This window comes from Ascaphus truei, chromosome 3 (assembly GCF_040206685.1).
Source record: "Ascaphus truei isolate aAscTru1 chromosome 3, aAscTru1.hap1, whole genome shotgun sequence".
NCBI classification, from domain to species: domain Eukaryota; kingdom Metazoa; phylum Chordata; class Amphibia; order Anura; family Ascaphidae; genus Ascaphus; species Ascaphus truei.
Window position 1 is genome coordinate 20993758 of NC_134485.1, and position 24162 is coordinate 21017919.

The following is a 24162-nucleotide window of genomic DNA, read 5'->3' on the forward strand; positions in this document are numbered from 1 at the left end:
TTAACCCCTTCATTACCTTAGCGGCTATCCGCTATGGTAATGAAGCAGCATTAATGTATTTTAATAATATTGTGCGGGAGCAGGGGGCCCCCTGAGCTGAAACGCATTTATTTGTGGCTCAGAGACCCCCTGCTTCCCGAGTTACAGGCCCCGGTTTGGGGCATCGGTTACAGTGTGGACGCCATGTTTGTTGCGGGCACATAGCGTATTGAACGCTATAAACATGGCGGCTACACTGCCCATCCGATCACACATACCGGGGCCTGTAACTCGGGAAGCAGGGGCTCCCTGGTCCACAAAGTGATGCGGTTCAGCTCGGGGGACCCCCTGCTCACTGTACAGTATTATTAAATAAATATTCATGCTGCTTCGCTACCGTAGCAGATACCCTGTAAGGTAAGGAACGAGTCTTTATTGATATGTGTGTTTTATGCATAGTGTAGATGTGCAGAGGGTCTCCAGAGCAGAAACGTTTTTGTTTTAGGTCCGGGGACCCCCTGCTCCCCGAGATACAGGCCCCTTTTTGGGGTGCCGGTATCCCTCTGCTTTGTTTACATGCCGCGGTCACGTGATCGGGACCTTTAAATGCAGAGGGATACCGGCACCTCATAAAGGGGGCTGTATTTCGGGGAGCAGGGGGTCCCCCGACCTGAAACCAATGCGTTTCAGCTCCGGAGACCCCCTGCACATGTACACTATGAATAAAAGTTGTTTTAAAAATAATTTTAATTATGCTGATGTTTGCGCCGAGAGAGCAGCGGATCTCTCTCAGCTGCAAACACAACTCGGCAGGGGACGGCTTCTCGGCAGTTTCTCGCCAGGCAGCCGTCCCACCACCGGTTACACGCCATTTCATCAAATGGTGGTGGCTAATTCATTCGCCAGGGATTCGCCCGTTACAGCATACAGACAGTTTAACTTGCCAAAAACATGGCTAATTGCTAAACTGGCTAATGCATTTTTCCGCCGCTTACTGCATGAACCCCCTAGAGTTTATCCACAAATCAAACCCCTCCCGGAAAAATTACAGGCAGATAATCTCAGTGAGGGGCGGACTAAACCTCTTGTAAGTGTCAAACGCAGAAAGAGCTATAAGATGGACTCAACAGAAATACTATGAAAAAAATAATAAAGCAGATAAAATGCTGGCACGTAAATTAAAGCAAAAACAAGCTAAAGCTAAAATTCATAACATCTACACTAAAAATGGGTCAATATCCCACAACCCCAAAATTATAAGTGATGCATTTAGGGACTACTACACATCCCTTTACAATCTACCAGGCCCAGTGGGAGACTCGGCCAAAGAGAAAAGAGCAATAAAGATCCGGAATTACCTAGCAAAATGCCGACTCCCCCCTTTAGACCCAAATGACATCACAAACCTTGAAAAAATTATAGAGCCCCTGGAAATTATGGAAGCAATAAAATTCCTGAAAATTGGAAAGGCCCCTGGTCCGGATGGATTTTCTAATCTTTATTACAAAAAATATTCCACAACTCTCCTCCCATTCCTTACCAAAGTATTCAATGAGATGCAACTAGGCCTTCCCCCTCCTAGGGATATGCTCCAAGCTACCATAGTGGTAATCCCCAAAGAGGGGAAAGATCCTCTGTTGTGTTCTAGCTACAGACCTATTTCGCTGTTAAATACAGACCTAAAACTATACGCAGAGATCCTGGCCAACAGATTAAATAGCATCCTCCCTAAATTGGTTCATCCGGACCAGGTGGGGTTTGTCCTGGGCAGACAAGCTCTCGACAACACAAGGAGGACAGTGAATCTAATACATGTAGCAAACCTTACAAAGTGCCCATCTCTATTACTCTCTTTAGACGCAGAAAAAGCGTTCGATCGATTAGATTGGCAGTTTATGTCAGCTACACTTTCGCAGATGGGATTCACAGCCAAAATTTTAAATAGTATAAACACTCTATACTCCACACCAACGGCCGCTGTGAGGACAAACAGCTCTGTGTCTGATCCCTTCCCAATATTAAATGGAACTAGGCAGGGGTGTCCGCTCTCACCGTTGTTGTTTGCCTTAGCTGTAGAACCATTAGCATGCCAGATAAGGATGAACCCCAATATTGCGGGTATTTCTGTTGGTCAGGAAGAATTCAAAATAGCTCTTTTAGAGGATGATATACTGTTGACGCTTTCAAAACCTCTCACATCCCTCCCTAACCTTTTTCATGTTCTATCAGAATTCGGCTCACTTTCAGGTTCCAAAATTAATCATTCCAAATCTATGGCCCTTAGTTTAAATCTCCCTAAAGAATTAGTAAAATTACTCCAACTAAATTTTGACTTCAAATGGAACGCAAACCATATTAAATATCTAGGGGTTCAACTAACAAAAAAGTATTCAACTTTATACAATGCAAACTTTAAACCCTTCTTTGACCAGATAGTCAAGGACTTAGCCACTTGGAACCCGTACATAATATCTTGGTTTGGGAGAATAACTACTATTAAAATGAATATTTTACCTAGACTCCTCTATCTCTTTCAAACTCTCCCGGTTAAAATCTGCCAGAAAGATTTAAATAATATTCAGAAGAAAATTTTGAAGTTTGTCTGGCAAAACAGGCGACCAAGATTCGCAAAGATATTCTTTACAAGTCCAAAACAGAAGGAGGCTTAGCTCTTCCAAATTTACAAAACTACTATAGAGCAGCTCAATTAGGGCAACTTGTTAGCTGGCATTCAAACCCAACCGAAAGGAGGTGGGTCGAGATAGAGGATCTGATTTGTTCCCCATGCAGAATAAAAAATCTTCTCTGGCTCAACAAAAAGTCTAGACCACCCGAGAGTTTCAAGAACCCGGTGATATCCTTTGCCTGTAATCTCTGGGACTCCCTCAAATCCAAGTTTCAACTAACTGGTACCCCTTCCCTCATGCAACCCCTATTCTCGGACCCCTCTCTTCCTTTTTACACAGAAAACCCGCTCTCCCATACCTGGGTTCAGAAAGGACTCACGAGAGTCAAAGATATTCTCGTTCAAGGGAAAGTCCCCCCATTCGCTTCTCTGCAAATGAATCATGATATCCCCTCTTCCGATTTTTTCAGATTTCTCCAGGTTAGACATTATATCCAATCAGCCTATAAATCGAGCCAACCCCATGCTCTAACCCTGTTTGAGGATTGGTGTTTACACCAGCCCCACACAAAGGGCATCATCTCCAGAATTTATCAAAGTCTATCATCTATTAAGAGCAATCAAACCCCCGACAAATATATGGTATCCTGGGAAAAAGATCTTAACGTCTGTATAGATCTCGATACCTGGAAAGACATATGGGAAGCTGCCTCCAAAAATTCATCGTGCGTTGTAATAAAAGAGAATATTTACAAGTTAATATACAGATGGTATATGACTCCTGCCAGACTGCACTCTTTTCTCCCAGGGGTCTCCCCATTGTGCTGGCATGGTTGTGGCGAAGTGGGGAATATTCTGCATATATTCTGGTCATGTCCCAAAATCCAACAAACATGGACGGAAGTGTTCACCTTAATACACAAGATCCTAGAAATCACTGTCCCACATGACCCAGTATATATATTGTTAGGCAAGCCAATAGCCAACATCCCCCGGAAAAAAGCTAGAGTACTAGCCCAAATGCTAAATGCCACACGGTGTATGATTGCCAAAAATTGGAAACAACCTGCCCCCCATCCTTAAACCAAATAAATAATAAAATCTGGCATATAGTTTATATGGAAAAACTCTCAGCCTATCTGAACGGCTCTACCTCGCGATTTTCTGAGATTTGGGCCCCCTGGTTTTGCCATGCAGGTATATCCCCATATATAGATTAGAATACTTGGAAAAGAGTGATACATGTGGTAACTAAATTGTTGTGTGCAATGCTATATTTTGCAAATGCTTCCCCTCCCCCTCCCCACCCCCACTTTTTTATCTGTTATATGTTTTGTTTATTCTTATTTTGTATGGAAAAATGCTCAATAAAAAATTTAAGAAAAAAAAAAAAAGATGAGAATATATATCTATATATCGATCAGCACATGGGACAGACAAAAGGTGTTATTTATTCAGTCCATCATGCAGACATCCTGAGGGAGGATCGAAACATCACGATATGTTTGCAGGGTGGACTGGGAAAAATAACCTTCTTAACCCGTGCTGGTATTTCCATCACTATTGGTGTTCTTCAATGGCTTTTTACCTACCTTTAACATACACCACCTACCCCTCCAGTGAGGGCGTGGGGCCATTTTGTTATCTCGCTATAATTGAAGGAAGTCTATTTTCCCCATATAGAGAGATTTATACTGTACAAAACAAAGGCTTCAAAAAATAAACCTTTTTTTAAATAGTGTAGTTTAGTACCATAACACTTAAGCGACTGTCTCAGACAATACCACTGTATACCATCGCAAAAGCTACAGCTGTTTGTTCTTCCTTTGGAAGGTCAACAGAAAAATAAAAACAATTTCTTTTGTGAAAAAAAAAAAAAAAGGCTGATGTCAGATCTACTCACACGGGCAAGTGTGAGCCAATCTCATCAGGGTTTCTTTATGTTAAATCTCTTCGAGATCCACTTCAAGGGATGGTATCCAGGGATAATAGGAGGTCGAGATACGAATGGTTCCCTCCCTCTGGTTTAGCTCCAAATAGGGCGAAAACACGATCATATGTGAAAAGGGTGAATTTATTGAAACAACAAGTAAGTATGCAGAACTTACATGTAAATAAAAACACTTCTAGCGTCCGTCTCCTTTGCGTCAGCTCATGCAGGGAGCCTCCTCCATCTCCCGCAGGCTGACAGCCACAGGGATCGGGCAGAAGGGGGCACATCACCGCACATCAACACACACACACACACACCTTTGTGCTGCCTTGCCGGGCCGGCTGCAGACCCATTGGATGGGAGCGGTCACATGACCGCTCCTCCGCTTCCCCGAGCGGCAAATTTCAAACTTGCCGCTCTCGGGGAAGTTCCTCCTCCTCCGCACGCATCAGCGCGCATGCGGAGGGAGAAACTATAGCCGCGCTGATAACAGATGCAGGGGCTTTGTGCATCTGTTCAGCGCGGCTCAGCCCGGCTCAGTGACGCTGAGTGTACTATGTCCTGGGCCTAACACTGCCGGAAGAAGAGATCAGTGTATCTCGAAAGCTCGCACAAATAAAAGCATTTCGTTAGCCACAGAACGGTATCGTCTATTTATTTTTTATTATATATATGTAACCTATATGTTACCAGGTGTGCTGCTTTACCTGTTAGGCTCAGAGGAGGCCTGAGCCTCCGTCAATGAGAACCTGGGGTGTATCCTCCTGAACAATACTATATGGTGCAGCGCCTCCACCTGCGATGGCTCCCAGCAGAGCGGGAGTTGTTCCTCGCAGGACACATACAAATGAACACATACACTGGATGTAAAATAGCAACGGTCTTTACAATATGCAGAATTTAACTTAACACATATATCAGCAATACACAACAAGATATATGTACCACCCTCTGCCACAAGCTGGCGACTATAACCTTCTTAGCCAATAACTGGGCTATAACCTCCTTCCCAACCCTGTGTCCAAAGAGTCCAAGCCCACCCAAGTGTGTGAACAGGCCTGTCACATGTGTGGAGCAAGGTAAAGTTGGTGCACGTGTGGAAGGTTGTAAATACCTGCCCAGGTGTCTCTACACCTGGGTGTCTTCGCAAAGGGTCTACCGGCGCTGCTTGGTCCAGCGCTGATCTTTACCTCCTCGTGGGATGGGGTCCCGCCGGACGTCCCACCGTAAGGACAGTCTCTGGATCAGCAACACAGCTACAGGAACATGCAGCAAACCCCTTTCACTGGGTCCCTGCACTAAAGAACTGCACAGTGTCTCTCCCTCTCCATACACTAATGAACTGCACAGGGTCTGTCACTAGGTCCCTGCCTAGCACACAGCTGAAGGGGCACAGGGTCCTTACCTAAGGGCCTGTCCCTATGACCACCCACCCTTACTAGTGGGGAGTCAGGGCCTCAACTCTAGCCTGGGGATTTCTGGCCTAGGGCAGAAGCTTGCAGCTCTCTGCCCCCCTTCTTTCCCCCTCTGTATCCTTAGCCTGATTGACTCATGTGCTTCCAATTCCCTGCTGCAGAGAATCTGCAAGTCTCAGTGGCTGGCTGGCTGCAGGTGACAGGGATCATAGGGCATGCCCCAGAGGCTGCTGGGAGATGTTGTCCACTCAGGACCTCTTTCCTATGGGTACCGCGAGCGCGATCTCTACTGCGCCTGTGCGAAGCTGTAATGGCCACCGCTACGCTTAACTGCGCCAGCGCAACCTCCCAGAGGTCCTGCACACTTGTAATGGCCACCGCTACCCTTGCCAACCTCAGAGCATTGCGCGAACCTCGCGCCAACCACAACATGGCCGCCGCGGCTATCTGCGCATGTGCAACCATTCGTGCATGCGCGAGCATCAGGACCCCGACGGCACTGGCCCAGATGGCAGCACCAACTGGGAGAAGTCGCCGTTCCCTTCCCCCACTGCCACAGGGGTTATATATATACAGTTAAGTTATGGTGGGTAAAAAAAGTGACAAAAACCCTCCACAGCAAAGCATATAGCAAATGGAAATATTACTGTATGCTCATTTGCATGTCTTAGACAGGTCTACAACCCCGTCTTTCACCATTATCACCCTGCACACAGCATTTCCACTGCAGCAAGGGAGTCTGGGAAATGACATGCAAATGAGCACACAGTGCCACCTTTTGCTTCAAAACCATTAACATGGTTCCCTTTAGGCTTAAGTTTGCTGCATGGTCACAGCTTTGAGCACAGCCTGGGTTAAGATGCATAGCCAGAAAACCCACCCACAGACAGCCGTTTCGACCTTAATTGGGCTCATCAGTGTGGGGTTGGTTATACTGGCTATGCAAAAATGAAGCAAGGATAGGTTTTACCATACTTAGTTAAGTTATGGTGGGTAATAAAAGTGACAAAAACCCTCCACAGCAAAGCCTATAGCAAATGGAAATATGACTGTACTGTATGCTCATTTGCATGTCGTAGACAGGTCTGCAACCCTGCCTTTCACCATTATCACCCAGCACACAGCACTTCCACTTATATATAAAAAATAATCATCATCATCAAGGTATACATTAATGCATATATATATTCATTTTCTATTTTAGATATATATTTAGCATTTAGACAACTACACATTCATTCTCATTTTCTTTTTCATCCAATTCATTAAACTCCATGTCTGCTAGATCTAAATCAATAAAATGGTCTCAAAATGGGAGTCAAATGTCAAATATTATATTAAGAATCTATTTATTTGGTTCATCATATTAGAAATGTATGTAATTCTCCAGTAATGCAAGGCGTTAAAATAGGTATATACAGTACTTGGTATCCCTACCTGATTGCAATTAGTTATTAAGTCTAAATCAATGTGCAATTGGTTATACAATCCATAAAAATGTGTGCATTGACCAATGAGAGAGTCCCCTGATGAATTCATCCCTGACAAAACTCGTAGGTTGTGCTTTGGAGTGGCAAGTGCAGCAGCTATTGATTTTATTGAGCACTCACGAAGAGGCTACAACGCAAAAGCCCTAACATCTGAGGGCAACCTAAGCAGTGGATCTACACCATGAGGTGTTGCGAGTGAGCTGTGACAACTAGAGGTGGAGTGCCGGTAGCCGGAGGAACCGCAGCTGAAGGGCGCATGGCCTGCAGTTGTCACATCCAGTTCACGGAGAGAGTGATGAAGTTCTAAGTCCGGCTGGGACTGGTTCTTTCATTTATATTGTCAAATATTTACTATATACTTTTTTTACTATTTTATATTGGTTCTATTAAGTAGTTTTATATTGTGTTATTAGGTAGTACTTTTCTTAGTATATTTTAGTAGTCTGCCCTCACTCCATTGTCTTGTTGGTCAGCACCAGTATATATTTTTTATTATTCAGCAAGCTTTTCATCATACAGTATATCATCAGTTTAGGATTATAGTAGGTGCTACCTCATCTCTCTCTCTCTCTCTCTCTCTCTCTCTCTCTCTCTCTCTCTCTCTCTCTCTCTCTCTCTCTCTCTCTCTCTCTTTCTCTCTCTCTCCCTCTCTCTCTCCCTCTCTCTCTCTCCCTCTCTCTCTCTCCCTCTCTCTCTCCCTCTCTCTCTCCCTCTCTCTCTCCTTCTCTCTCTCCTTCTCTCTCTCCTTCTCTCTCTCCTTCTCTCTCTCCTTCTCCTTCTCCCTCTCCCTCTCCTTATAGGTCCCTGATTTGAACCTCCTTGAATTGGTCTGGCATGCATTAAAGCACCATCTGAGCAAATATGTGAAGCCAACTAACAAAGATGAACTACAGTAGTGAAAGTGATAAAAACATACTGGGATGAATGTCTGAGTGCTGAAACATGCAACAACTACATCAACAATCTAAGGAATGTGTTACAAGTAGTGATAGAAAGAAACGGAATGGTCTGTAAGTCTTGATGTAGTTTTATTTGAAACTGCCCCTAAAAATATACTGTATTAAATTATATTGTACTGCAAATAAACCACATACTTTATAGAGACAGGGTTGTGTTGTGTTTAATATTGTGTCACAGTTTGCTTTGTTCGTTATAAGCCTAATCTGTGGCTAATCGTGCCCCACAGCTCTGTCCCAAACTGTGTCCTGCTTTATTAGCCAATGTATAAGGCAGTTTCACCATGTTCTATTTACGTAAGTGCCCCACCTGGGTTATCTTTGTTTGCTTTATGCCTAATATGCTGCTCACTGTTCGTCACTGCTCCGAGCTACAACAAACATGTTCTCTGTAATTGTTGTCTTATGACTCACGTCTACAATTGATGAGGAGTAAATGGTTTATCCAGATTTGATATTTTCTAATGAACAGACAGGCAGAAATGATGAAGTCGTAATGGCATGTATCAAGTGCATTGCAAACATGTATTGAAATTATGTGTTTCAAGATAAATACATAGGCAGTGGTCAATTCACACCCAGATATGGGACACTCTGGGGGAGGGAGGGCCAGACAGCTGTTGCCTGGGGGCGTTGCGAGGGGGATCTCATCCTACCACTGGCTGCAGGGTTGAGAAACCACTTGGTTGAGAAGAAGTGCAGTGTTTGCAAGAAGTTTCAGCTCAGTTAGTTCTCACAGAAAAATGGACGCCTGTAACTATCTGACCTGAGACTTCTTGAAAACACATGGGGGCCCATTCTAGTAGTTTCGATAACTAATTCCTCAAGCTTTTTGAGCATTTCCCATACGATTTGGCAAGGTGGCTATTTAGAAAGCTCAGATGACCTGCCAAAATCATACAGGAAGTGCATCTCCCCAAGCGGTCTCGTTCCTGCTCAAACACATCGAGCAGGAGCTCAAAAAGAGCTCCAACTCGCATTGTTTTTAGAAATAATCCTAATCTAGTAGCTCCGATGAGATCATCGAGTCTCTCAACTAGTAGGCAACTCCCAAATGTAATCTCGCCACCCCAAGGTCTGCATCGGATTGAAGCCGGGACTCACCAGAGCTGCCCCGCATTAATACCAGCTCCGGAGACCCCTTGCTTCCATCCAATGAAATAAAAATATATTTACAGGCAGCTTTATTTCCTTAGCGGCTAACCAGTGTTCGGTTTATTGGGGGTAGAGGGGGTGGGTGAAGGTGATATTTGGCCCATGGTGGGTTACTTCCACTAAGGTAATGAAGGATTTAAACCCTTCTGCTACCCACCTGGTAGGCATAAACACCCACCACGGGCCAAATACTACCTTCACCCACCCCCTTCTACCCCAATAAAAATTAAAACACAATAGGATAAAACAGATCTGGATAATAGCTCATTTGTCCATTAAAAAATAAAACATTATGCAGCCAGCATAAAGTAAATAAAAGTTCTACTTACCTTTGCCAGGATGAAGGCCATCTCATCACCGTCCTCCGCATCCTTGTTTTCCGTGGGCAGCAACATTACAATAAAAAAAAACAAAGTAATGGCCACTAAAACCTTAATCACATTTGCGGTTAGAAACCGCTATAATAATTAAGGGGTTAACCCCCCGGCCCCGCTACCCACCAGGGATGCCTAACCATCTCCCCAGGGCAACTACCCCCACCACCACTTGCGCTACCATTGATTGGCACAGTGCTAAACCATAGCCATGCTTTGCCACTATAGCAATGAATGGGCAATAACCAATAAAAAAAACAAGCACCAAATAAAATACATTACATTTCATTAACAATGAAAAAAATGCCAATAAACCAATTGATTGGCACAGCGGTTTGCGACTATGGCAATGAATAGGCACGCTAAAGAAAAAACAGGTACAAAATAACACACATGACATTTAAAGAAAACAAGCATTTCACAATTAAGCCATTGATTGTGAATGTGGTAAACCATGCCAACAATATATGGGCATGGAATGCCACACGGACAATGAATGGGCAACCTAAAAAAAACAACACAAAATACAATACATAACAATTAAATAAAAACAAGCATTTCCCCCCCCCCCCCCCCCCAAATGCATTGCTTGTCACTGTGCTTATCTATAGCCCGAAAGGGGCATAGATAAACACATTGGCAGTCGATAGCCATCACAAATAAAAAAAATACACAATGAAATAACATACAATCAATGTGTTTCTTACCATTGCTGCCTTCACCCCTGTCCTACTCGAGCACCAACTCTTGACCCTCGACTCGATGCTCCTCAAACAGCCAAGAAGAAGTCTGTGTTTATATCTGGATTGAAGAAACGTCTCCCCGGTGAATTCTTCATTCTTTTCATCTTTCTTTCCTCCTTCTTTCTTTCCTTTCCTTTCCTTCTGTCTTCTTTACTTGTAATTTGTGTAAAATACATATTAATATTAAAATTGTATTGTTTGTACTGTTACTGTAAGTCATTGTGCTGTTAAATAGCCTCCCCGTGACCATAAACAGGTATTCACTGTGCCATCGGGCGGATACTGACATCGGGCGGATACTGACATCGCAATTAAAATTTTAAAAAGTGAACCAAACCACAGGATGCAAATTTATAGGCTTCCCGTGGCTAACCTGCAGCTAGCTCATGGTAAATCAAGTCTTCCTGCTGGTGTTATCTTGCAGTTTGCTTCAATTCCGGGAACAGTAAGTCTTGCAACATCTCTATGTATAAATCTATGCATACATATGTAATTTAATGTGTATATATTTTTAATTTCTGCCAAAATTAGTAGTTCATGTTTAGATGATTGATTCATGTTCCTAATCTTTCTTCTACTTTTTTATTTTATGATCGACTATAGGAGTGAAGCATCTCCATTAAGAAGCTGGAAAAGCCAGGAATGGAGATAGAGGAACAAGATAGAAATGGAACCCGGACAATGGGATTGAGGATGCATACAGTATAGGCACTAGCACATTTGAACAGATGCTATTATGGTGAACTTATTTTATGATATATTTATTTTCTGAAATATTGACATGTGTATGTGCTTATTATTATTATTATCATTATTATTATTATTATTACTATTATTATTATTATTATTATTATTATATGTTTATGTTACCTATTACAATTATTACCACTTAAATAGTTATATGATTACACTGAGCATCTAATAATGTATTTATAACACTGAAATTGTCATTTATCACAAGAATGACTCTCTAAATATAAACTCTAAAAACAAGCTAGAGGTTGGGGACTATGCAGAATAGATAGAATGGGGAAATAGCTATGGGTCTTGGGGGTGGAGTGGAGGGATGTTGGAGTCTGACAAGCAGGGAGGAACCCATATTAAATACAGGTAATATTAGTAAAGCTCGAAAGACCAAATCCAATCTCTCTCTCTCTCTCTCTCATAAAGCAAAAATATTGCTGGTTAATACTGCAATGTTAAGAGAGAATTGCGTATAATCTATCCATCCACCCCACCCCATCCACCCCTTACCATCTTCCGGGGAGGACATTCCCTGCGATGAATCGTGGTTCCCATTTGGCAATCACGGTTTTTAACCCACTGCTTTTATATATTTTTTTTTTGTACGTGCGTATATTACCACTATACCAATATCCAATTTAATATATTTTATTTACTGCAGCATGAGAAGTTTTGTGCTTTTTTTTCAGTTTCTACAGCGCTTATCAGTTTGGACATTGGCAAAAAATCTGAAAAGGATAATGTCACCAAGAATATTAGGACTGGACCAGAAGTGGTCTGGCTGGTTATTGACTGCCTGGGTGGTACAGTAATTGTAAACATACAAGTGTTACAGAGCAATATGATAATTACTGCAATAAAATGTGAAAATAACCCAGTGAGTATGAAATAAACACTGATATCTCATGTACTGCTGCTACATGGAAACGAGTCCGCTGGGATGTGTGCTCCTGGTAAACCTCATGTAGAGAAGGAAACACAGTGCCAAAGATAGTGCAGTAACATCTACTTGGCATGTCCTGTGCTTGGCGTGTATGACAATTGTATAGGTAGGAGAGAAAAGCGGGGGGAAAACAGCGTGATACAACAAGTTCTGTCATGGAGCTCTTCGATGTCCAGTCTCACCAATGGACGTCACTGTCGGGATGTCGATAAAACCAGACGTATGTTTCACGTGACTCTGCACACTTCTTCAGGGATGGAGTTGTTATGGATTACAGGTAGCACAGGTACATACAGTACATAGCATACATATGTCTTAGTACAGCTTTGAGCATACTGTCGTATATTCACTAGTTCTTTGCTTTGGAAAAGGTACATAAGTTATCTGAAGTTTGCAAATAGAATTTCTCTGATGAGCCAGGAAATCTTAGCAGAGCAGGTTTTAACACCTTTTGTCGAAGAGCATGAGTTTACATAAATGGCACGGATGTGAGACCGCAGACATCCTGTGATTAATTTGCTACGCAGGTAGAAATAAGTTAGGAAACGCTGCTAGTTTTTGGGTTATTTCCCCTGTTTCCACACAGATAATAATGATGTATGACAAGGGCAATAAAAGGTTAGCATTAGGCCAAGTTAGATCAGAACCGAGTGGCGAGCCACATGAGACGAGACCTATCGAGACTGGCATGACATGAGCTCATTATTATTTCTTAAATACCCGTTGGATGGAATATTCTATTATTAGGTTTCCACAAGATCTAATGGGTATACATGAGGGTCCCAATGAGAGGAAAGGTGAGTATATAAAGCCCTTGTTTAGACCTAAAGGACCAAGTGTTTGACGGTTGTAGATCAACAGTCTTTTTGTAGTAGACACTTATCCCAAACACCCCCGGGTCCCAGAGGCACATATTCTATTCCGGTAAAAGGTACCATGTTCCTATCACCCTTATGCAACTATATTACATGTCTGGCTATGGGGTGTCTTGTGAATTTCTGGTCATTCCAATGTGTTCAAGCACATGCGTCACATCCAACGTAAATTTCAGGGTCCGGTATTCCCAGGAGAGAATTGCTAGCTTACCTCCAGCACACCTTCTCCCTTTGGTATACAGCTATATACACCAGAGCTAGCAGTTGACTGTCAGCTATTAACCATTTCCTGAAGCATATTTAGACATTTTTAGGGCTATTTCGTTTATATATGCCTTCTGGAGTAATAGTGTGAGTTTAACCAACCAAGTGGGAGCAACCATCTATGAGAAACGATCATGCTTATTCATAGGCTCATATCCATTTCATATGCTATTGCTGACACCTGCTGCTAAGCAGTTAATATAAGGCTAAACTTTAAGTACCTGTAATTATGTAATAATAATAATAATAATGTAGTGCAGACCAATAAACGATTTATAAAAAACTAATAAAAGCAGCAGCAAATGTACTCACATGGTGTACATGCAATAAAGGCACATCAAATTATGTGGTGAGCTGTAAGGTGAAATAATGCCGTGGAGGGTAAGTAGTATCACATCTGTTCCGTGCTTCGCCCGTGGGTACAGCTCACCGCATAATTTGATGTGCCTTTATTGAATGTACACCATGTGTGTACATTTGCTGCTGCTTTTATTAGTTTTTAATAAATCGTTTATTGGTCTGCACTAGGAGTCCTCTCTGTTTTTTCTCCCTGAGATTTACCACGATCCACTTACCTCCTGGAATTAGCTGTCCGACGGTCTTCTGCCATTGCTGGTTTATATCCTACTTCTTGTAAGTAGGTCCTTCGTAAGAGCCAATATCTATCCATTTATTTTACACTGTTATGGCTGTATTGCACTAGATTTTTCTCTTTTATATTTTGGGTGTTCCGGCCTCTTTAATCGATACATGGCCTGAGAGAACTGTCTTTTTTGGAAACAAAGAAGAAACCCACACCAGCGGGGGAACTTGATTTGCTGAAGGTTTGCTGAAGGTTCTCCGAAATGTATTCCCGCATAGCCTTGGTTTCTGGTTCTGAAAGTTTCTGCAGCCTCGAGGAGGTATGGCCCTGGGAGCAGGTCGATTGCACAATCATAAGGTCGGTGTGGTGGTACAGTAACTCCTATGCCTGTTTTTTGTCGAATACATCGGAGAACTCCTTTTAAGACACTGGAAGGCATGACGAGGAAGTCTCTGTATGTAGCCGAACCTCTGAGATAGTGCGAGACACTGAAAGACAAGATCCATGGCAATGTTGTTCCCAGGCTGTCACTTGTTTGTCGCCGAATCGATCTTAGGGTTGTGGTGCCGCAACCGGTGAAGTCCTAGGACCACTGGAGTCGAGGGAGAGCAAATGACATAGAATGACAGTGTCTCTTTGTGAAGTCCCCCAACCATAACCAGGTAAGGATTAGTCTCATGGGTGATGGTCCCAGGTACCAGAGGTCTTCCATCAATGGCCACTACTGCTAATGGAATCTCCTTGTATGGAGAGGAAGTGAGTGGAGTTCCACAAATACGTGGTCAATGAAATTACCTGCGGCTCCTGCAGCTACAAAAGCCTGGGTGAAGATTGAGGCTGGTTCCCAGGAGAGTGAAAACGGCAGGAGCAGCCTTGAAGTTTGAGATGGAGAAGAAAATAGGAATACCCAGAGAATATTCCTCTATCTTCACTGGTCACTGGAGCTTTCCCAATTTAGGACAATTTTGGGCAAGCCAAATTATTGGGGTATTTGAGGACTCGTCTCGCTCGGTCTGTCATTCTAGCATCTGGAATCTATTCTGATACAGAGAGCAATTAATTCCTCCAGATCCTTGGGGGTGTCCCGACTAGTCAGTTCGTCCTTTAAACACTCAGAAAGCCCCTGCCAAAATGCTGCCAGCAGAGCTTCATTGTTTCAGCCCATCTCTGAAGCAAGGGTTCATAATTCAATGGCATACTGGCCCACAGTATGGGTTCCTTGCAAGATTAGAAGGAGCGAAGCAGAAGCAGAGGACCCGCGACCGGGTGTGTAAAAAACTCATTTGAATGCTTGGACAAAGAAAGTGGTGTCGTTAACCAGTGGGGATTCCTTTTCCCAGAGAGGGAAGGCTCAGGCCAAAGCCTCATATGTCAGTAGGGAAATGACGTAGGCTACCCTAGATCGATGGGTGCAGAACATGGAGGGCTGGAGTTCGAATAGAATCGAAAACTGGTTCAAAAATCCTCTACAAGTCATAGGGTCCCTGTAGAGGGAAAAAAGGGGTGGCCCGGTATTAAAGGGGTTGCACCCCATATGGCCATCCCCTGACCTCACCAGAGAGACAAGGGGTTAACTGGACTGTGTTCCAGGGATGAGGTTTGCACCTTGTTATACCTTGAAAATGTATGTTCCCCTGTTCCCATGTTTTCATCATAAGCATGTATTTTAATGTTTTAAAGTGCATTTCTGTATCTCCAGTTCGGGAGGTCGCAGAGAGTTCATATTTGGCCAATATGTGGAGTCACTGTAGGCATTAAAAACTGGCAAAGGTCGACCCACTGAGCCCACCAGAATGGCACTTATTAATATGTGTAGATATTAAAGTGTATATGTATTTTATTTTAGATCTGTTCTGAAAATGCAGACGCCATCTGCTAGGCTAATAAGTCCTGAAGGGCAAACGGCTGAGTGGCCTAAGCACGGTGATCAAAAAGTAACTGCCTTGATTGTTACACAATGTCTAAAGATTAAGTATTAGTCAATCAACAAACTCTGTTACCTGAGGGCATGGTTAGTCTGTTAGTCTCCACGTTAGATAATTGTTCACCAATAGGCTGTGTTCAATGTTAAGAATAGGGTTGCACAGGTATATAAACTGTGTCAACCCTACAGTTTTCAGTTGAGCTTCTGATACCATCTTGAATGTCACTGGATTGCTGGAGTTGAGCTTCTGATACCATCTTGAATGTCACTGGATTGCTGGAGTTATGCTTCTGATTCCATCTTGAATGTCACTGGACTGTTGGAGAATTGCTATTGGATACTTCTCCATCCCCCAACCCTAAGTAAGTGTTATCTTCTTGTCTGTTAATTGTACTATATTGCTGTGTTCACCTTTTTTAAGGAATAAATTATATTTTATTATATCTAAGCCTCGTTCAGTTCAACCCAGATATTTGGTGTTCATTATATCTTGTCATAAGCTACCGTGACAAGCTCTATAATTAAACTGGTGGCAGCGGTGGGATTGAACTGGACCTGTGTTACAGTATACTGCGGGATATTGTAACATAGTAGGAACTTGATGGTAATTGCAAGTTCCTGGGACTAAAGATATTGAACACACAGTAGTGCAACAGTTAACACAAGTTGTAACACCACCTCACTGCTGCGACTGAACCATGAGCGAGGCTGAAGGCTAATCCAACATGTGGACCCGAGCTCAGCTGAAGGACAAGTGCCGTGAAAATGGACTGCCCTATGAGAACCAGGAGGTCGCAGACATGGTTGACGCAATCGGTGACTATGAAGCCCGGCTTGCAGAGCCTCAGGATACGGCTCAGCTTGCCCTTTTACAGCCACCCGGAGATCAGGGAAGGAACCCAGTGCCGGGGCGGCGGAATCTCGGAGAGGGAACGAGTGCACCTCCCGGGAGAAGTGCAACAGGAGGGGTACTGGTTGCTGCGGCTACCAGTCAGTTCACCCCTGAAATGTTGGCACTGATTACTGCATGGGGAGACAGAGGGACACCGGAGGAGCGGCTGCAATTTATCACTATGGCAGTGAACAGACCCCCTTGTTGCCCACCTGTCCAACCCAACAACGATGAACTCAAGCTGGACCAGCACAGTCTCACCAAGTTCGTGGAAGGCACTGACCAGATTGACAGTTTCTTAAAGAACTTTGAAACGCAGTGCCGGCGGTACAAAGTGCTTCCCCAGCATAGGGTTGCATGTTTGGACCCCTTACTGTCCGGCTTGGCTAAGCAGACAATGATGGCGCTTCCAGATGAGTATGCTGATGACTATGAACACCTGAAAGAACTCTTATTGTTTCAGTACGGTTTTACCCCTGAAGCCTACCGGGGTAAATTCCGGCAGGAGGAGAGGCAGCCCCAGGAGTCCTATGTTACCTACGTGACCCGCATGGCTTTATACGGGATACGCTGGGTGGAGGGCTATGAGGCACGGACTTACCAACGCGTGCTGGACCTCATCTTTCAGGAGCAGCTCATGGAGCAGTGCCCGCCGGCGGTGAGGGCTTGGGTGTACGACAAGAAGCCCAAGACTTACCAGGAGGCGGCGAGGCTTGCAGATGACTATGTGGCCAGCCGAGCCCTGATGACCGCCAAAACAGTAGCCAAGGCGGCGGCGGCACCGGCCAGAAGTTCTGCCAATACCCCCCAATGGACTCAGAGGCCGCCTCCGGGCAGCAGTCCACCGAAGGCGGGGGAGCTCCGGCACGAGCGCCGGTGCTACAACTGCAACCGCCCTGGTCACATCAGACCAGATTGCCCAGAACCCCTGTGTTCCGGTGGACCCCATCAGGGGCAACGCACCCCAGCTGCGAAGCCAGTAGCCCGCGTGCGGGTGGCTTCCACCACAGACTCCGGACCGGTCATGGAACCAACTCCCAGCGAGGCGTCCCATGCCACACCTGTCCCGGTTTCATCGGTGCCTACAGCCAGGAGCAGAGGACATCTCAGAGCGGACCTGCAGCAGACGGACGGCCGGAGCAGACATCTCACCCCGGTCACAGTCGGTGACCGGAAAGCAGTCGGCTTGCTTGATTCAGGAGCTGCAGTGACCCTGGTCTGACCTGATATGGTCCGGCCAGAGGAATTACTCCCAGGCCCTGGGATACAGATCACTGTGGCCGACGGAGAGCCACGTTTCTTACAAGTGGTCAGAATCTTTTTGGATTGGGGGGAGGGCCAGGGTGTGCGGGAGGTGGGGGTTTTACCCGGTTTGGATGCTGATGTTCTTCTTGGCAACGATCTGGGACCGATGACCTGCACCTATGACCGAGTGCCCAAGCCCGCTGCAGTGGTGGCTGTTACCTGGAGCCAGACAGCGGCAATGGCGGCGGCGCCAGTCCCCCAGCCTTTGGGACCAACGTTAGCGGAGGGCACAGAGGAGCCCAGGGAGGTAAGCCAGGATCAGTTGCAACCACAGACTGACTTACTGTTTCCCCTCACCCTTCCCCATTCTCCGGACAATGACATGACTGGGGGGTGGCCAGAATTAGGAGCCCAGTTTAGGGAGGCAGTGAAGACAGACCCTACCCTGGCCGGCGTGAGACTTCGGGCGTCCGAATCTCAGTCAGGGGAAGGCACTGAGCACTGCATATGGTATAAGGGACTCATGTATAAAGAAGAAGGGAACCCAGGGATAGAGGAGGGATTGACCGGTAAGCGACAGCTATTAGTGCCCCAGGGGTACCGACAGCAACTGTTATGGGTAGCTCACTCTATTCCGTTAGCGGGACATCAGGGGATCAACAGAACGCGAGCTCGGTTATAACAGCGTTACTACTGGCCGGGGGCATCTCGAGATGTGGGTAATTTCTGCCGCTCTTGTGATGCCTGCCAGCGAGTGGGTAAGCGGGCGAACGTGTGAAGGCACGCCTGAAACCCCTACCGATAATAGGGGAACCCTTCCAGAAAGTAGCGATGGATCTTGTAGGACCCCTTATGATTTCTAGCAGGCAAGGAAACACTGTGGAGCAGGTGGAGATAGGGGCACAGTTGAGTGCTAGGCAGAAGGGAGAAGCCAGGGACATGCTAGCTAAGTATAGGGCCCTCTTCACTGACATGCCAGGGACCACACATCTCACCAAACACCCAGTGCACACAGGGGATCTGCAGCCTCTGCATAAGCATGCTTATAGAGTGTCAGCAGAGGTCAAGACCAGTATGGAGAGGGAGATAGAGGAGATGCTGACCCTAGGGGTTATTACTCTGTCCCAGAGTCCTTGGGCAAGTCCAGTAGTCCTAATTCCTAAGAAGGACAAGACCACCCGGTTTTGTGTGGACTACCGCTTGCTCAACGCTGGGACGGTGTCAGATGCCTACCCCATGGCCCGCATGGATGAGTTACTGGATGAACTCGCGGGGGCAAAGTATCTGATCACTATGGATTTGAGCAAAGGCTATTGGCAAATCCCACTGACCCTGGAGGTTAGGGAGAAGTCAGCATTCATCACTCCAAGTGGCCTCTATGAGTTTTAGTGATGCCATTTGGGATGAAGAATGCCCCGGCTACCTTCCAACGCCTGGTCAATAGGTTACTGGAAGGGATGCAGAGCTATGCCAGGGCTTACTTAGATGACATTGCTGTCTTTAGTAATTCCTGGGACTCCATTTAGGACATGTATCTGCGGTGCTAGATAGGATCAGGGAGGCTGGGCTTACCTTGAAACCGACTAAGTGTATGGTAGGGATGGCAGAGGTCCTGTACTTAGGTCACAGGGTGGGTGGAGGGCACCTCAAACCAGAGCCAGCCAAGGTAGAAGCCATAGTTCAGTGGCCTGTTCCAAAAGCCAAGAAACAGGTCATGGCATTTTTGGGCACCGCAGGGTACTATAGGAAATTTGTCCCACAGTACAGCGCCCTGGCCAAACCCCTGACTGATTTGACTAAGAAGCAACTGCCTGTGCTTATCACCTGGACTCCTGCCTGTGAAACTGCTTTCCAGGCACTGAAAACTGTGCTTGCTGGGGCCCCCATACTGGCTGCCCCAGACTATACCAAACATTTCCTCATACAGACTGATGCCTCGGACTATGGCATTGGGGCTGTGTTGAGCCAGGTTGGGGACGACGGTAGAGAGCACCCTGTGGTGTACCTCAGCCGAAAACTACTTCCCAGAGAGGTGGCCTATGCCACCATTGAGAAAGAGTGCTTGGCCATTGTGTGGGCACTCAAAAAACTCCAGCCCTATGTGTATGGAAGGGCTTTCACGGTCCTCACAGACCACAACCCCCTGAGTTGGCTGCAGAGGGCATCAGGGGAGAATGCCAAGTTGCTAAGGTGGAGCTTGGCCTTGCAAGAGTTTGAGTTTACTATTCAGCACAAAAAGGGTAGTGAAAACAGCAATGCTGATGGACTTTCACGTCAGGACTATCCCTCCGAGACTGAGTTCGTTAAGGGTGCCAGCAGTGCCCCACTCCCCGTTAGGGCCAGTGGGCCACAGGTCACCCATTAAGAAGGGGAGGTGTAGAGGGAGAAAGGGGGTGGCCCGGTATTAAAGGGGTTGCACCCCATATGGCCATCCCCTGACCTCACCAGAGAGACAAGGGGTTAACTGGACTGTGGTCCAGGGATGAGGTTTGCACCTTGTTATACCTTGAAAATGAATGTTCCTCTGTTCCCATGTTTTCATTATAAGCATGTATTTTAATGTTTTAAAGTGCATTTCTGTATCTCCAGTTCGGGAGGTCACAGAGAGTTCATATTTGGCTAATATGTGGAGTCACTGTAGGCATTAAAAACTGGCAAAGGTTGACCCACTGAGCCCACCAGAATGGCACTTATTAATATGTGTAGATATTAAAGTGTATATGTATTTTATTTTAGATCTGTTCTGAAAATGCAGACGCCATCTGCTAGGCTAATAAGTCCTGAAGGGCAAACGGCTGAGTGGCCTAAGTACGGTGATCAAAAAGTAACTGCCTTGATTGTTACCCAATGTCTAGGGATTAAGTATTAGTCAATCAACAAACTCTGTTACCTGAGGGCATGGTTAGTCTGTTAGTCTCCACGTTAGATAATTGTTCACCAATAGGCTGTGTTCAATGTTAAGAATAGGGTTGCACAGGTATATAAACTGTGTCAACCCTACAATTTTCAGTTGAGCTTCTGATACCATCTTGAATGTCACTGGATTGCTGGAGTTGAGCTTCTGATACCATCTTGAATGTCACTGGATTGCTGGAGTTATGCTTCTGATTCCATCTTGAATGTCACTGGACTGTTGGAGAATTGCTATTGGATACTTCTCCATCCCCCAACCCTAAGTAAGTGTTATCTTCTTGTCTGTTAATTGTACTATATTGCTGTGTTCACCTTTTTTAAGGAATAAATTATATTTTATTATATCTAAGCCTCGTTCAGTTCAACCCAGATATTTGGTGTTCATTATATCTTGTCATAAGCTACCGTGACAGTCCCCTCCATAATGTAGAGCCGTCGGGATCTGTAGTTTCCTGGGCGTTGGGGATGAGGGAGCTGGCGCTGGAGACGCTGCCAGCAATGGCGGTGCAGGGGTAGAATCCACCTGGAGTGTATCCAGCTGGGTGAAAATATCCTGAAGCTGGCTAGAAATGAGTGCCACCTGTTGGTTTCGCTGGGTGAGACGTGTCTCATGATCTCAAAGCAGTTCCTCTTGGAGAGATACGGCTCGCACTACCTCAGCGGGGTCCATGTTAGGCCGACCAAAATGTGACAGTGCTCGTCTCCAATCAGACAGTGGACCCGCAGGGCTTAGGTAAGGATGCAGAATAACAGAAGAGAGCCCAGGGACAGAGTCCTGTTAGAGTATCTGTAGTCGGTAAGCAGGCAAAGGTCAGGGCTTGTGGCAGTGGTGCAAAGTCCAGTAAACGGGTAAAGGGTCAGGGCAAGCCAAAAGCAGCGAGGTCAGGGTCACGGTCAAGTTTCAGCAACAGGGAAATCCAAACAGATAAAAGGGTAAAGTGTGACAGCGTAGACAACAGGCACTGCAAACGTTAGAACCTTACTCAGCGACTCCCACCAGGAAGTGCAGCCTTATATAGTAAGCTGCCAGTAACCAAAATGGCCAAATTGAGCAGAAAGGGCAGGCAACCTGGAAAATCCGAACTGGCAGCAAAACCCGGCATGGATTGAGCAGCATCTTTACACTATATGGGGCTCCATGACACCATGTCAACATTTTTGTAGTGCATCAACAAGGCTTTTTTTAAAGGAAAATTATATTCTGCAAGGCTTCTTGATTTTCTACACACACCTGACAAAGTCAGTCAGTAAACCTAATCTGTGGCCACTCCCTTCACTCAAGGTTTCAGCAGGGATTACGTAAGAAGTCTACCAGTCATACACCGCTTTGCAATTATCATAGCTAACCAGTGACCTTCACTATTTTATGATTTTATTTTATATGTTTATATTAAAATGCCACCTTTTAATCGCTATAATTAGTACCTTCACTGACACTTTATAATAAATAGGCATCATTTCATATATATATATTTAAGGTTGTTTTGTGTTCTAGATTTAAAAACATACACTATGATATATTTGGGTGTGATTTCTTCAGTAGAGGATTACAATCAGGAGTGCGCCTATTTAAAAGGATTATTTCTCTTTCTCTCTACACCTGCATGTTAACATCAGCTTCCATTGAAGCTTAATCCCTTGGTGGCACCAATATAATTCAGAGCGAGTCAAGTTCTATATATTGTCCTCATTACCCCACTAAGGTTCAATCCTTCTTTTACTCAGCTCACTGACCCCCGTGACTGGGTTTACAGTATATATCAAACAATTATTTTCAGCATTTGGCAAGCTGATTCAGAGAATATTTTTTTCTCTGTCCTCTACCACACCAGTAAATTTGATATCCAAAGACACCAAATAATACTTTCTAGGGATTTAAATGGTTTACAAACAGCAGTCACGCCTATGGTAGGAGGTTACCAGCCTCCAACATTATTTAAGGTCACGGGAGAGACAGAAACAAAACATAGTGTAATCTGTAATAAAGGAGAAAAGTCCTGCTATGTTGGTCTTCACTTACAGGATAGATGTTTTATGTAAGCAGAAAGATGATCCTAAGCCCCGCTTGGTAGAGAGTGGGACCAAACTGCTAGGCTCAGTTGAGGAGAAAAGGATCCAATCTGCTGGGCTCAGCTGGGCTTCCCCCTAGGATCCAAACTGCTGGGCTCAAGCAGGATAAAACTTGCTCATGTCAACTGCTGGGCTAAGCTGGGCTCCCCTCTCAATGGTAGGCAATCAACCACATAGGAGTAGATAAGGAAGAGAGCAAGGTAGCGTTGCGCCAAAATGTAATAAACAAAGTAAAGAGTAAAAGATATATCCGAGGTGGTAACACTCCACAAAGACGTCAAGTCCTGTTTTGGTTTTTCTCCGGTCAGAAAAGACCTCATGCGTGAAAATTGACATACTGAGCCGCGGAGGTTTTCCCTACACACCACAGTTTCAAGTCTCACGAGATAACACTCAGCCTCACGTGACGCGGAAGTACACGGAGCTCACGGACGCACGGGCTAACAGAGTTCTGTATTTTTAAACAACAACTAGAGGGAAACATTTAAAAATATTTACAGGATCAAACAGCCAGGAAGCAAACAAAATTCCACAGAGATTCTCAAGATTTCAAAAGTGGAAAAATCTTAAAGCATCACTTTAAAACCTCAAATAATACAGCAGGTGACATCAGTGAATCTTTCACAGACAGGAAATATTCAGATTCTGAACAGTCAAATATTAGCAGATGCAAAAAAAAATATCCCAATACTCTAGTGAGAGACTGCCACCTGTCACGTATGACCTGTAAGGGTTCCAGTCCAGGGTTTTGCTGGAACTTGCCCTTATGTGGCTGTTGTGGCCATCTTGGTTCCTGGCAAATCTCTCCTTGGACTTAGGCCTCGTTCAGGGTGCTGGCTTCGGAGGGAGGGCGTGCTGCCGTGCGTGCTGCCGTGAGAAACAAAGTATTCAATTTGAATACTGGTTGTCAGGGTAGCAACCGCCCTGTCTCCGAAGCCAGGAGTTGAAGCTGACTACAGTTTCAATAAACGAAACTGGAACTGCAGCAGCGTCACAGGGACCTAGGCAGCCAATGAAATCATTCTTCAGAATGATTTC

General features: G+C 45.0%; 1 long non-coding RNA gene across 1 annotated transcript in view; it reads right to left on the reverse strand.

The window, feature by feature from the left end:
* Positions 1-23418, reverse strand: part of LOC142490882 (uncharacterized) — a 73782-nt gene extending 50364 nt beyond the window's left edge. The window contains exons 1-2 of the long non-coding RNA XR_012800128.1: positions 23075-23418; positions 10636-10824 (exon numbers count right to left, since the gene is read on the reverse strand). This is a non-coding gene — a long non-coding RNA (uncharacterized LOC142490882). The remainder of the gene's footprint in view (positions 1-10635; positions 10825-23074) is intronic.
* Between the last annotated feature and the right edge of the window lie 744 nt (positions 23419-24162).